This window comes from Tachysurus fulvidraco, chromosome 1 (assembly GCF_022655615.1).
Source record: "Tachysurus fulvidraco isolate hzauxx_2018 chromosome 1, HZAU_PFXX_2.0, whole genome shotgun sequence".
Taxonomy (NCBI): domain Eukaryota; kingdom Metazoa; phylum Chordata; class Actinopteri; order Siluriformes; family Bagridae; genus Tachysurus; species Tachysurus fulvidraco.
Window position 1 is genome coordinate 20737942 of NC_062518.1, and position 16116 is coordinate 20754057.

At 40.7% G+C, this 16116-nt stretch overlaps 1 protein-coding gene and 1 non-coding gene across 4 annotated transcripts in view; one reads left to right on the top strand and one right to left on the bottom strand.

The window, feature by feature from the left end:
* epha4b (eph receptor A4b) overlaps window positions 1-16116 on the bottom strand; it is a 93693-nt gene that overhangs the window by 51813 nt on the left and 25764 nt on the right. The gene's annotated exons all lie outside the window — the stretch shown is intronic.
* On the top strand, window positions 2827-2898 carry trnae-cuc. Its single transcript has one exon. It is a non-coding gene; the product is annotated as a tRNA-Glu (tRNA).

Here is a 16116-nt window from a genome sequence, read left to right on the forward strand (position 1 = left end):
GAAATTAATAAACAGCGCACCATACTGCTAATTTCACTTAACCTTTTCTTTTGTCAATTAGCAAAGAAATGTGCTAATCAGCTAATCACTGAACAAATCAAAGTCCCGGTGTGTGTTCTGACTACAGGAATGGCTCATATTTCCCTCATGTTCGATAAATACCTATTGAATCATTTCTTATTTATAAATGAATCATCCTCTAGATGTTAGGAACACGACCAAGCAGGATCCGAGGTCATTTTAATCACAGGATTATTCATCTTAGCCGTCATTTTAGTTCTACTTCATACTTTATTTTTCTAAAGCTGTATACAGCAGGATAACTTAATAACTGAATAAAGATAATTAGAGCTATTTTAGCTTGTGCTATCACAGCTGGAGCGTGGAGCACCATGTACTGCTGCTTCTTTTCAATAAATAAGCAGTAACATTAAGCTGAGCAGCTCCACATTCGATTGATTTCCCCAAAGCCATGTTCTTCAGTGGCCCTACGGGTAAGAGCCGTGGGCATGCCTTCCAGACGCGCTTTCTTTTAAAACATTTCAAGTCCACTTCACATTGTCTGCTTAACCAGCCTGAGGTAATGTTTTAAACCTTATTATACCAGTAAGTTATACTAATAAAGCAGCTGTTGTTATTTCATTATCATTTTTAACAAAGCTTTAGTTAAAGATGCACTTTAATTTGACCATGAAGGTAATTTTCAGATCTATTAACATAAACCATAAATATTGGCAGCACTCACTACTGCTAAGCAAGCATTAAAATAAGAGGTGAACTATTCCCAGTACAACAATGACAGCAAATATGGTAGTGGATGTTTCCCCAAGTATGAGTGGATCACTATATGTTACTTGCACACAGAGAGTCTAGAGGAAGCAGTGACAATCTCTTGGTTTAAACAGGAGTTTAGGTGTCTGAATAGAGACGTTCGGATCCTCTGTCCAGCCTGGGGGCTTTTTTCATGGCAACAGTCCAAATCAGGGGCTAAATCTTAATAAGCACTGGAGCACAGCAAATCCCCGAGGCAAGGGAATGGATAAGGAGAGAGAGAGAGAGAGAGAGAGAGAGAGAGAGAGAGGCACTCTTGATATATCAGCTGTAAAGAGGACATGGCTCATCAAATCTCAGATGAAAAGCCCATGCTGTAACACACACACACACACTCCCACACACACACACACACACAAAGTGCTCCCAGGACTGGATGGTGAATCAAAAAAAAGATGATCAGGGTGACTGTGCAAACAACCAAAAGCATGGCGTGTGAATTAAATATAGCCCTAGAGGTCTTTATGGAATACAGCAAAAAGGAAAAAAAAGCTTGTCACCTGGTCTGACAACCCAATGCTGAAACCTGCTGATTAGCCTGCTTCATCTCTTATCCTGTCTGTCTCTCTCTCTCTCTCTCTCTCTCTCTCTCTCTCTCTCTCTCTCTCTCTCTCTCTCTCTCTCTCTCTCTCTCCCTAACCATTCTTTACTATTTCATCCCTAGTGGCGGGGTGTGGGTTGTGGGTATTGGGGGGCTTTAGTCGGTATACTGCGAGCTATCGATTTCCTGTTGTGTGTGCACGGTGGGTGGACTTTCAGAAATCATCCACCATTTTGCATTTTGTCTCCTTCTCTCTTTCTTTCTTATAGAAAATAAACATGATTTGCCTCTTCAGCCAGACTAAGGGTTTTTTCTCTAATAAGTGTTAAAAAAACAGTATTTGAATACTAAATATTGTATTAAATAAGAAATAAAGTAGTAAATATGCTCTTATGTATTGTGTGATAGTTTCAGAGAGGAAACTTTCACGACATAATTACAGTCTCGAAATAAAACATGTTTGCTTCAGTCGCCTTTGTATTTTTTTTATATTTATAATCAAATAAATTAAGAAATGAGCGGCCATCAAATAATCATCTCTTGCCGGGAACGAAAAAAAAAAGAATACGAGAGAAGAAAAATGAGCCATCGCCCATGAAGGAAAGTGCGATGATTGCAGAAAATCAATAGCTGGATAGAATAATGATGGTGTTTTTAGGGTGAAAGCAATGTAAATGGGTAGAGGGTCATTATCTCTTTCTTTCTCCCCCTCTGTCCTCTCTCTCTCTCTCTCTCTCTCTCTCTCTCTCTCTCTCTCTCTCTCTCTCTCTCTCTCTCTTTCTCTTGCTCTCGTTTTCATCTGCGAAATGGTGAAAGTTTTTTTTAGCCCTTCTGTCTGCTTGCCTAAATGACTCTGACGCCTCAACGTCGTGATTATGTCCCTAATCTAGTTGTAATTGTCAGATACGAGGCCTATGCTCTGTCGTCTCGGCATCATTATCACCTCTGACCCTCAGAGGTCAGGTTTTCTCTGGCGCCGTGGCTGTCTAACAAAATTAACATGGCTGTGTAAGAAAATTGCCCATGCAACCAAGTCAGCTAACAAAAAAAGAAAAAAGAAAGAAAGAAAGAAATATATTGCCTTTTTTAAAAGAGTATACTAACTTACATGTTTAAGTCTTTTTAATCCTGAATTTCTTTATTTTATTTGTAATGTATTCTAAACTCTAAAACTTTTTTACTTACTGTATATCTACTGTATATTTTATTCCACAAGTAAATCTATCCCACGGTTACAGTAATTTTTATTTCCTTACACTTATATTCTTACTTCATTTTTTGTTCTTTTATCTTTTATTATGCATTCTATTACACAATATTTTATTTATTTATTATATATATGAGACTAAAATAAAAAAGTCTTTATTATATATGAATCTAGTATTAGTAATTGTTGCAGCAGGAATATTGGTTGCAACAGTCACATGGGCATTTTTTCGACAACTTTACACCTTTCCCTGGTGGTCTAGTGGCTAGGATTCGGCGCTCTCACCGCCGCGGCCCGGGTTCGATTCCCGGTCAGGGAAGTTACCATTTTGCAAAAAAATGACACCGATGTGGTACGAATAAAGGATTTTCCTATCTTAATAATGCTGCATGGCAAACAGAAACTGAGCTCTTTTACTCAGACTGCACAAAGCATACGGTTCTGCTGTTTGTGCTTGTGAGTAAGGGATTGTATATTGTCTGTTTACTTCAAATTTCTCATCAAAAGGTATTAAAAAAAACTCTAATCCAGAAAGCAATCCATCTTTGTTTAGATTCATTACTTGTGTCTAACACTGTTGATGTGGTATGATAAATTTCCCTAATAAACAAAAAATGAATAAATGAATAATTCTACAGGCTGGGCTTGGAAGAAAACAGCCCCAGCTTCTACTTTATACTGTAACACAGTCTACTATAGTACATAATGCAGTACAAGCAGTTTGTACGGTCAGCAGTCAGAACGACATTGTTCACTTTCGTATTTGTCCCGTTACTAATTGTTTTTGAGACAGAGAGATGAAAGATATGAAGCTCAGAGGTCGGGGTTTGATTACTATTCACAATGCTGCCTCGTTGCCTGTGAGGAATTAAATAAATATTAGTGCAGGGGTAAAGGAGAAGGTCAGGGTCAAAATCTGACAGACAGGCACAGCAGGGGAGGCTCGGAAGCCAAACACACACACACACACACACACACACACACACACACACACACACACACACACACACAGAAGCAGCACCTGGAGTGAATATTAAGAAGTAGATTTTCCACTCATATACACTCACACACATGCACCACTTTCTCTTTTAATTACCCAGAGAAGCGAGAAGAGAGGAATAGGATCCGCCCGCTGGGTGGAACGAAGGCAGATGGAGAGAGGAATACATGATAAAGAAAGTGAAAAGAAAGAGAGAAGGCTAGAGAGAGGGGGAAAGAAGCAAAATAAGAATGATGGCAAGGACTTAAACTTTCGGAACCATTTTTTGTTACAGTTTTACCTCTGAGACTATGAGAGAAACTCAAGGAAATGTTGGAGAAAGACGAAGAAATGAAGGGAAGGGAGAAGAGTGAAGAATGAGCGAAAGCGATCGAGATGGGAGGATGTATGCTTGTGGCATCACGTGACAGGATGATAAATATTTAACGGTGCTGGCTGAGACTCACGTTTCTCTTGCAGGTGATGCAGCCTTTCGACTGCTGCCTGGGGATAGATGCCTCAACACACACACACACACCAACACACACACACACACACACACACACACACACACACACACACACACACACACACACACACACACACACACACAGCTCTTCTACTGCTTTACATCATTTAGAGTCTTTTGCTTAAGTGAAACTGCACTCTTAACTCCCATTTCCTTATGTTGGAGCAGATAACATTCTGGTTAATATGTGTTAATTAAGAATCAAGACATTGATGCATTGATGGTGATGCCTCCATCACCAAGAAGTCTAGTCTTTCTTGCTACTACGTAATTTGTTCACCAGAATTCTGTCTAAGAATTTCGTGATTTTCACGAAGAGTATTTTACACATTTGACCTTGCTATGACCTTGGATCAATTGCAAAATCGAATACGTTTATCAGCAGATAAAGCAGAAAATCATCTCAGGGCACATGGCACATTAAACGCTTATGGTGGATGGGCTACAATAGAAGGAAACTAATCTGATCTGCATCCAATCTGGTAAGCCAAAAACAGTCATTTGAAGCTACAGCTGGAACGTTTTACAGCTGATTAGATAACTGCAAGAATAGACTGGTGTACATGTTCCTAATAAAGTGTCCGCTCCTCTACTCTACAGAAACTACTGTATTTAGGTCATGCTTAAATAAAGGTAGACGCTCATTTATTCTAGTTGTTCATCCAAAGAGCTTCATTTTAATACGCTGACAGACTGTTAAGAGTCGCTTTTAAGCCCGGAGCTCATTAATCAAGATCAGCATTTCGAAGCCTGAGCTTTCTCCTCCTAAAGACTATTATTATGAGGTGGTGTCACACGCACTTGTTTGAAAGCAGGTCGTTCAGGGATTCACAGCTGCTAAAACATTAACGGCTTTGCGCTAACACACTGTGCGCTCGCTTAACTCTGTCTAATTGGCTTACCATAATATAGTTTGTAGCAGTGCAGCCTTCAAAGGCAGAGTCAGCGGCTTTTCCTCGGTCTTAATTAAGGCCGACCGGAGGGACTGAATAGAGTAGAGAGCCTGAGCGTTACTGCAATTCTTCAGATTTTATGGATAAATAGGAGTCCTGAGGTGTTGGAGGATATGTGAGGCAGCAGGGGCTTTAATGGGTATTGTTGTGAGGGAACATTTGAGCTAAGACCGAAATGGACCCAGAGTAGTACACAGAGAACCTGCTAGAGTTAGCACCAACAGTTACTTGTGAGGTATTTGAGTGGTTGTGAGGTTGTGAGGTAATCAGCTGGGATCATTCCTATGTTGCTAGTGTCCTATATTCCCTACATTATTATATGGCATGTAATGAACACATGGCAGAGGTTCCTATGTTTCTCTGGTCCTATGCTCCCTAGTATAATATACCATTAACACTAGTGAAGTAAATCTTTCAAAAGGTTAACTGTAGTGTACACTAAACGGAAAAAAAAATCATAATGTAGCCTATAGACTCACAGTACACTGTCATAAAAGGGACAAAATAGGACCCTGGGAACAGAACATCCTTTATGATGTGTTTATTATACGCCATTTAAATATGGAGAACATAGGACTCTGGGGACATAGAGCTCTGGGAACATATGACCAGGGGAATATAAGGCCTCTTCTTATGTGTTCATTATGTGCCATAGGACCCTGGAATTATAGGACACTGGAAACATAGGACCGATGGAACATAGGGCCCCTTTATCATGTGTTTATATGCCATCTAAATATGGGCAATATAGGACCATAGGAATATAGGGCCCCTTGTCGTGTGTTTATATGCCATATAAATCTGGGGAATAGAGAACCCTTGGAACATAGGACCAGATTTATTCAGCCTTACACATAAATGAAGCAGGTTATCTTACAGTATGTGACATGCTAGATTTGTAAGATACAAGATACAACAAGTGTTCAAAAATAGCAAAAAGTTTCTATAGCATGTTATATAGTGTAACAGTGAATGTATATGAGGAAAACAAATCAATTGTTAATCATTAAAAAAGAGCTAATCTTCAAATACTCGAATTAAGTATCGCATTATCCCGCATGATATGCTCAGATGCTCCTGCAAGCCAGAGCTATGAATTATTCAGTAAGAAAAAAAAAAAAGATGGACCAGAACAAGATGGAGAGTCAACAGGACTCTCGTTCTTTTCCTGTCACTTTTCTCCTTCCTCTTGCTATCCCGTGTCTTCCTCTGCCTATCTCGTTCCCTTCGTCTATCCGTTTCTCTCTTCCACGGACTCGGGCTCAGGTGTCTAGATATAAATATCACGACAAAAATAATAACAATTCGTGTCCTCATAATGAAGCATGATGAAAGCCATGAGCTAAAAGTCTGTCACTGTAATTAGCTGAGAAACTCCTAGATCCTCAGGCAACAATAATAACCTTGCTTCCCTCTAAAGTTTGCTGACCTTGAAATGGTGAACAAACCTCACTCGCTTGCAGTATTAGCGATGATTAGCTTCTGCCTCTTAAACGCCGAGATATGCATCGATCTAAATCACGGCAATGTCTGAGCAGGGATTCAAACTCCATGGTGACATTATCAAAATTAAGCTTCTGCTAATGAAAGAAAGGCCATATATATACTGTACATAGACAAGTAGTTCAAAAGAGAGTTCCAGAAAGTTCCAGAGGTAAAAAAGTGTTTACAACGGCTGTAAAGTACAGTAAAATCTCGCACTGCTAGTCTTTCACTTTAGCTAACAATGTTGCTGCTAGCTAGCTGAGCATTTGCTAACATTTTTATGCACTTTTTTTTTTTTACACTATTCCTTAAATCATCATTCTTCTGTGTATCGTGTGAGGGGTAAAAGCTGAAGGGGTGAAGAAGAAAAAAATAACGCTGGTCATAGATTTAACACTCTGTCAAGATGATCATGGTAATAAAGCATCGATCTTTGACAAAAAACTAGCTTGACAAAATGCAGGTCCGTGAGTTTAGACCCAGTGTCATGAGTTTAGACCCAAGAATGCCTCAGGTAAGGAAAGCTTTGCATTATTAATAATAGCTGTGCTTTTTTTTTTTTTTTGGCTCAACATTGCTGAAGCTGTTCCAGCACAGAGGTCAATAGGAACATGGCACACATCTGGAAACACATCTTTACACCAAAGTGGTTGCTTTTCTTATACAACAGTCTCCTTAAGCTGGAAGATAGAGGACAGATGATTGATTGCCTGCGTGTGTAGCCAGCTTCCTTTAGCTATATATCATGTTTACAGCTGTAGCTGCTTAGCGATTAGCATGATACCTTATTAATACATATTATACCGTACATAATATTCTATAAGAATTATTAAGAACTAACATAAGTTATTCTGAACATGTTTCTGGAAGGTTTTCAAGGTAAGAAGCATTCTAGCTCTAACCAGCCAATGTGGTGCAGATGTCCACAAGGGGTAGTGGTGGCTCAAGTTGTTAAGGCTTTGGGTTATTGCTCGAAGGCTCTGGGTTCAAGCCACAGCATTGCCAAGCTGCCACTGTTGGGCCCTTGATCAAGGATCTTAACCCTCTCTGCTCCAGTGGTGCTGTATCATGGACTAACGCTGTGCCCTGAACCCAACCTCCAAAGTGGGGATATGTGAAGAAAGAATTTCACTGTGCTGTAAGGTATAGGTGACAAATAAAGGCATCTATTAACATTTTAAGTTGAAAAGAGACTGAAAATTAGAAATGACAAAACCAGCCATTTACGCTCTCTGTATCCATCTCCGAATACTGTCCCTTCTTCTTCGCCTGGGCAATCGTGTACTAAACAAGATCATTATTTAAGTCTGCATAACATTGCAAAAAAAAAGGCCCTGTTTGGATGCATCCAATTAAAATAAAATATGTACTAAACCTTTTACTCTCCCACTTCTCTTCGTCCATGGGGAATGCAGGACCTATATTTGCCCGCGAGGTGTTTTAAAAGAACATCCATTTACCGGGAGGCTTGTTCTTTGGACTTGTTTTAAACCCCCCCCCCCCCCCAATACCACCCCTCCCTTGCCTTGTTTCCCTCATGTATTAGAAATAGTCTGCATAGAAATGTACCCGATTTGCATCCGAAAGGAAGAAAACGGAGCGGGAAAAGGTGAAAGGCGAAGGAGGAACGACATGCTGGATGAAAATGAGTAACAGCTGGAGCGGATGGAGTGAGCAGTAAGAGCGATAGATTGCTATACGGAAAGCATGTTCACCTTTTTTTTCACCATCGAGACCCCCCACGGAAACATCTGGCTCTCGGCCCATAACGCCCTGCTGCTTTGACAGAGCAGAAAGAGCCACCCTGCAGTTTTCGATGAGAGAGAAAGACACGTGGAAAAAGTGTCACGCTGGAATAATGCACTAGCTCAGGGAGTGTCTGACCTTCAAAAATTCGACATTTAAAAAAAAGATATATATATATATATATATATATATATATATATATTAAAAACTGGCAACTACTCAGCCATTTCTTATGTCTGGCAACATGGCAACATGTCAACTTCTTACCTTCCACTTGAAGTATGACTTGTCAGATTTAAAAGTCCACGCCATTTCCCAAAAGGAAGTTAAAAGAGCTTTCAAAATGAGGAAAATGTCTTTTACAGGTTTGACAATTAACCTTGCCTCACATCTGGTTTAACTTCTGATACGTTCACATATCACAATATTACTCCGCAGACCTTTTTTTAAAGAAAGCTCCCTGAAGATTGACTATCGGAATAAATGGGAAACATAAAGGGTGTACGCATTTCAAAAGCATTCCCTGCCTTTTTCAAATGGTAATTTGTCCAATCTAGGTCTTAATATGACAGCGACTGAGTAAAATGAATTCTTCTGAGTAAAACGAAAACTTCTTCATTTTAGACACTTTGAACGAGTACCAAGATTTTTTATATGACATACTGTAGTGTGACTGATTTTTTTCATGACTGATATGTCACAATTTTATTGAAATTTTTCCTCTCACTTTTGATTCTTATAAATTTAGAAATCCATTCACTTTTTTTTGACTTGTTTTTCCTACATCTACAATCTGGAGCCTATCCCAGGGGTACAGAATGCTAGCCCATCATATAGCAAAATCGCACGCACACTCTGGACAATCTTTAGACTCCTGGAGGAAACCGGAGAACCGAAGGAAACCCCTGAAACATAGGGAGAACTATGCTTAGTGACTAACCCCAAGGGTACAGGGTTAGGTTTAGTGCTAGCCAGACAGCCACCATGTCCCTCTGCTTAGAAACCATACATAATCCTCACTTACTACAATTCAACTGCAAACAGAAAACAGTGTGTAAAACATCTGAGAACAGGGTTTTCCGCAGCACTTTGTAGTTCGAGCAGCCCGCCTAAGCTCGGAAGCCCTACCGCCCTAGGTTGTCCAAAAAAAAGGCCGTGAAGTGCATCTCAGAGAATAGCGCGGACACGCTTCATACCGCGAGCGGGCACGCGCGCCACACAGCCGAAATGAGAGAAAGACGTGGTCCGTCACTGTCTGGAGGATAACTAGCCAGTTAATAAAACGCATGTCCGTGAGAACTGTAAGTTTTGGGTTTATTTAAGCCTGTTATTGTATTAGTCTATAGTTCTTGCAAATTTGAAGTAAGTTAGCTGGTGATTTTGTTGTTTGAGTTCTTCACCCGCTAGCTAGGTTGCACGTGCCTGTTTTTACTAATTGTTAAACGTAGTACAGAGTCTGTGGTCTATCTCACAAAGAAGCCCCCCCCCAACCCTACCGCCTTAACAAAAAAAATTTCTGCGGGAAACCCTGGAGTATGTTTAACTAGTAGGAATTAGAAAAATATATATTTTTTAGTAACTCTCATTATTTACACTCGAAAGCATACAGAAAAAAGAAGTTGAACTGAAGTAGTACAAAACACAAAGTGGCACCCACTTATGTATGAATGCCAGGAGAGTACTGGGGCATTACACTCCTATTCAGTAACACACACACAGACACAGACACACACACACTTAGACAGCCGTCAGCTCCAGCAACTATTAGGTTCGCTGTTGAAGTGATTCGCTCAAGCTCTAATCTGATAAGTGGCCTTCCGTGTGGGTCTCCTTTAGCTCCTTTTCAATAAAGCACAATGTGTGTGAGAGTGTGAGAGAGAGAGAGAGAGAGAGAGAGAGAGAGAGAGAGAGAGAGAGAGAGAGAGACAGAGACAGAGTGAAAGAGAGATACAGAGATGGCAGGTGTATGGGCTTCCCAGGTCTCCATGTTGGGACCATAATTGGTCGTGGCAGACGTAGTCAGCTTGAACGGCCTGTTTCAGCCCACCCCCAAGAAAGGAGAAAGTCAGACAGAAAACTGAGACGCAGAATAAGTATGCGCGTGAGACAAACTGACACCTGAGACAGTGAAGAGTCCACACGGAAGAAAACACGGAGAGACGGAGAGATCTCAAGGAGATAAGTGTTATGACAGCAGAACTCACTTTAATGGTTACATAATCCCCTGATGCTGCAAAATAAGGGCCACAGCGGTGAATTATTATGCCGTGCTTTTGTGCTCGCAGTGCAGCACAATAAAAGAGGTCGCAACTGCATTTTGTTGAGTAATTTGTTGGTTTATAATGGCTACAGAGTTGATTTGAGAAGCTGCAAACGATAATTACCGAGAGCTCTTCTTCTCACGACACGCGAGCCGACAAAGGTCCACGTTTACAATAATTCGAAATGCCAAGTCAATGCTAAAAACATAGCTAAAATCATTCCAGCTTACTCCATATACTGAAATAAGATGGAAATTAATCTGCGTATCATTCCGCACGACCATTCATATGGCATCCTATCAAGTACCACTCAACTGGTACTGAGAACAGGGCTTGCATTAAGGTTAGCTCAAATTTTTTTTTTACCAAATGTTTCTCTAAACGTAGTGGTTCGGCGAGCTGACTCCCCTTCGCATGACGGCTACCGTTGGAAGAAATCAATTTCGTATATTTGCTAAAGTTTGAAAGCTTTTTTTGAGCCCAGGAGCAGCTGAGAGAACAAATCCCTGGTCTGGTAAAAATGTGTTGCATTTGGGCTTGCTTCCTATGGTTAGGGTTTGAGTTCTGTAGAGTTACTGTAGTGTGGTCTGCATCAGGCATGGGAACTTTTAGGAACCATCTATCCCGTGGGAGTCTACATTTATGCTTATGTTTGCAGGTATTCGTATCCAGTGACATGCCGTGACTTACAAAGCAGCATACATTAGTGCTTGAGAGTTGGGATCAAAGTAAAACAGTAAAAGTGAACTGAACCTAGTGCCTACTATTTTGGGGGGAAGTCATGGCCTAATGGTTAGAGAGTTTGACTCCTAACCCTAAGGTTGTGGGTTTGAGTCTCGGGCCGGCAATACCACGACTAAGGAGCCCTTGAGCAAGGCACCGACCCCCCCCATCTGTTCCCTGGGCACCGCAGCATAAATGGCTGCCCACTGCCCCGGGTGTGTGTTCACGGTGTGTGTGTGTGCGCACTTTGGATGGGTTAAACGCAGAGAACGAAGCCCATAATTGGTTCTTAGTACAGACTTGAATATTTGGTTCCAGTTCTAGAAAGACCCAAGTGAGAATTCTGTGGTAGTCCTGGGGTAATTCTGGACAAACAGCCTCTCTCATTTCGACCCGATTCGTTCCTGAAGGGTTTCTCGTTACAACACTAAGAGGGTTTTGCCATTTCTTTCCATGGAGGTGACTCATATGATTGTTCATTGTATCTCCCAAGGTTCTTCCACAACAGTGACTTTTTCTGTTTTCCCTTCACCGTCTTTCTGTAATCTGCCTGCATCAGATTTAAAACACTGATGCTTACCTACAGCTAAAACGGATCAACACCTACAGTACCTAAGACAATTAAACCCTTATCTCCGCTATGTTCCTTTCGACCCTCGAGCACAGCATTCATGATCCTTGATTCCCTGAGGAGATTTTGATTCCTTGATTCTTTGCTAGACCTGCATCAAGATCTCGGTACTAGCACCCACTTCCTCACTGTCTTCAAACAAAGATTCAAGAGCCTCTCTGTTTTAGCTTAAGAGTATTCTTAGACACTGACCTACTTGTACTAGCATGAGGATGTGTTTTTGATGGAGGCAACAAAGCACTTCTGCCTAAGGGTGTCTGCCAAATACTGTAAATGTAAATGCAATTATGGTCACTTGGAATCCGACTACAGGTGGCTGTAGCATCGTTGGGGTTTGTACTCCCAGTGATAGGTCAAACACATTACTCTTTATAATGTAGTGCAATTTAAAGCCCAAAATAATGTCTCCAAAATCTCACCATCTATTCTCGACGGTACAGAGAACCGATCATGCCTAATTCCTGTAACGTTTCTGAAATAAACAGTCAGGAGAGATAGAGATAGAAGATTCTGCTCTATGCCGAATCACTGACCTGTGGACTGTAGGTTCTTATCAGATGGTGCCGTGCTGCAGTGCTGAAAGAGGTCCTGATTTAATGAGCTCTCCGCTGAGACAGCTGGTGTGCTGGAGCATGCTAATCTACTCTAGTCTGGTTTGACGTTCTGGCCTAAGATCAGCTTTCTGGGACTGTAATTACATTCTAAGAAGGGCAAAGACCATGGAGGACAAGGAACAGCAGTCACGGGCAACTTGCAAGCTGCATCAAGCTGGAAAACGCACTAAAAAAAGGACCAGGTCCGTCTTTGATGGACAATCGGCTACATCAATCCATGGGCGATGCAGCTGAGATGGTTTCTGGCCAGAATGAACATGCAATAAAAATGTGTGTATGTATATATTTATATATAGAGTGTTATGTTAGCTGTAGGATTTACATGGGTGTGGAAAACCTTTTTTCAATGACCATTATGCAGGCATATATAGATAAGGCTATTGGGTAATCTTCTTACTGTAAAAGAGTTCAAAGAAAATTCCAGGAAAATTTTTTTAGCCGCTGAGTCTATTTTTGAAACATTATGATTAAAATTTCATTCCTCAACCCAAATCAATATCATTATCGTTAGAAAACTTCAACAAGAGCTGAAAGTCTTAGCTTTGAAAGCAGCATGCTAAATCACCAAAGTCCCCCCCCCCCCCAAAAAAAAAAAAAATTAAAGAAAGTATGGCTACTAATACATACATGGCTTCACCGATATGAATCTTTCATACACAAAAAAAGACGACGGATGTGTCATAAAGACCAGGGAGGCTCACTAAAATCCATATACACACGTTTTCTACTTGGCATTCAAATCCCGGACCTTGCCGACTTCCAAATGATCACTGGGGACACTCAGCGAGTAGCCAAGTCTAATTGAATTTCATCATTTTCTATTATTTGTTTGTCTTTTTTTTTTAAATGAAAGCACTTAGCTTTTTTTTTTAAGCCACATCTTCCTGAAACCTTATGAATATTTAACACAGAGCCAGACTGTCTCGTCAAATGAGCGGTCCCTGACGCTTGCAGCTGCTGGACGAGAAGGGGTGACAATTACTGAAAGCCACAAGAAAGCCATTCAGTGCAAACAAACAAATAAATAAATAGATAAATAGATAAATAGATAAATAAATAAATAAATAAATAAAAATTAATAAATAAATACATTTTACCAGGAGTGGTAAGGTTACAAAAACAACGCTGTGCAAAATGTCAACAATTAGTCTGTGTTGCCGTTTCAGCCCAGCTAATGAATCCATTAGCGGCTACACTGTCTAAAGGATGCTATGCTAGCTGGGGGAGAAAAAAAAAGTGAGTCTCAATTTCAATGTGTCTCATTTCAGCAGGCTGACCTTTCGTTTGCTGAGCTCTGAAACGAATGGGAAATGTGGGACTAGAGGGTGAATCATGCAACTTTATTTTTTATGTTGGATCAATGTTACCTGCACCTCAGCTACACACCTGGATACAATTATGACCAAGATAGTGCTTAAAAACGAAGCAGCGGACAAGATAATTGGCCTAGTTTTAGTTTAAACGGTAACACACACAGAATTGGTGAAGAGAAGTTTCTCAAGATTTTGTCCTTGACTATTTTTCCCACCGTAGCACCCCGGAATTCAAACCCAACACCATCCAAAAAAAAAAAAAAAAAAAAAAGAATTACTACTGAACACTTTTACCCTCTGCTATGAGGAGGATTAGCAATTTCATTCCTGGGGATTTATCGAAGTCCAATAATCTTTCTCCAGCTCTATGATGCTTTAAGCACAGCTGTCATCTGATTCCCGTTAACCTCACAGAGCTTTTACAAAACACCTACAAAGATGTCTGCTAAAGAACCGGCAAACGGTCTCAAAATATGCCACAGGGTCTACATGGACTGAATTGCTTTCTAAATAAAAGTACAAAACAAAAGAAATAGATTACATGTAATGCCTAGCAAAATCGTGGGGACTTTGAAAGTCTGATTCAATTTCACTATTTTAAGCTGAGAAAACTTTGTTTTGTTACAATTAGGACTAGCTTCTAATATCAGTTAACAATTCATTGGGCCTATTTACACCTGGTCACTTCCTGCGTTTTTTGTGATCAGATAGCTATCCGATGGTAAAAAGACCAGGTCTAAATACCCTCTGAAACGGTTTCGAGACGGATATAAACCCGATTGTACAAACCCCTTCAGGAGGTGGTCTGGGACGCATTTCAGATGAAACTGGACAGGTGTAAATGCATGTGGTTGTTCGAGCCACATACGTCAGCGCTATACTCCTCCCAAACGAAAGTACGTCACTCGCTGTCACAACCGGAAGCGGAAGGAGACAGACCCGTATGCAGGATAGCTTCAAATGAAAGGGGTTTAATAAATGGTAAAGACAACGACATAAAGACGATAACAAAAGCAATACAAATGAAGACACTTAACAAAGACTAGACATGACGAGGGGTAAACGTAACTAATGATTCCGCGCTGCACTCAGCAACGCGGCCCACTTAAATATAAAAAGACACGATGACACAATAAGGATCAGGTGTGAAGACAGGGAGGGGCAGACGAAGGCGGGGCAGACACGTGATGAGGAAGATAAACAAAAAGGCACGTGGCCAAAAGTCCGGGTTGAGTCCTGACACTCGCAGGTGATCTTTCACCCAGGCGTCTCGTCGAGGCTTAAAACGCGCTGCTGCCGCCAGCGAAAATGCAGCAAACAGTGAATGCTGTTTTTTGTAGCATAACCGTCGTAACAAGTCTTTACGTCTTCTTTTTGATTGCATTCTGAAAACCGCACACACCAAAGCGTGTTCCATTTCAATTACCCCAGAAATGAGCTAAAATATATTTGCATTTTGGGCGAGAGTAGAAAGATCGGATTGATATCCGATTCGCCGAGACGCATTTATGTGGCCTGATGTAAATGGAACAGTTTTAACAAATCAGATAGCTATCGGATCAGAGACAACACATGAAGCGACCGGGTGTAAAAAGGCCCATACATATATATCAATCTAGCTGTATAGCCTACAATGAAAAACAAATAAAATGAATTCCAACTTAATCCGAACAGCATAAGGGTGAAAGATTTACCATTTGTTTTAAATCTAGTAGCAGAAATGATGAAGGTACTGTATGATGCCTCCTGTTACTTGTTTATTCCAGCATGGATATTCTTTATTTAGTTGGCTTGTTCAATCATGCTGCCTTCCAGGAAGAAAATACAATGGCGTAACTAATTGGTTTTCATGCTGTAACTTATAGTCAGTGTAATAGCTTAATAGCAACAATTACCTGAAATTCACACGGCAGCACATATTGGAAAACCTCTAATCGCCTCACTACACATCAACATACCTCAGCAAATCTCTGCATACCACAACACACCTCACCACACCTCACCTCACCCCTCCCTAGCCCTTCACATGCCATCAAATCTCAACACAACTCAGCACATCTCTGCATATCCTCTACACGCTTTGCCACACCAAACGTCAGCAGATCTCTTTCCACAACACCTTTACATACTTCAACATACCTCCTCATCATACCTCATCACACCTCTGTACTCCTCAACACAGCCATGACTTTACACCTTATCATACATAATCAAACCTTTAAACACCTCTACACGCCTTATTACAACTCTTAAGACCTCATCAAACCCCATCTCACTTCACCACAGCTATACAAACCTCATCC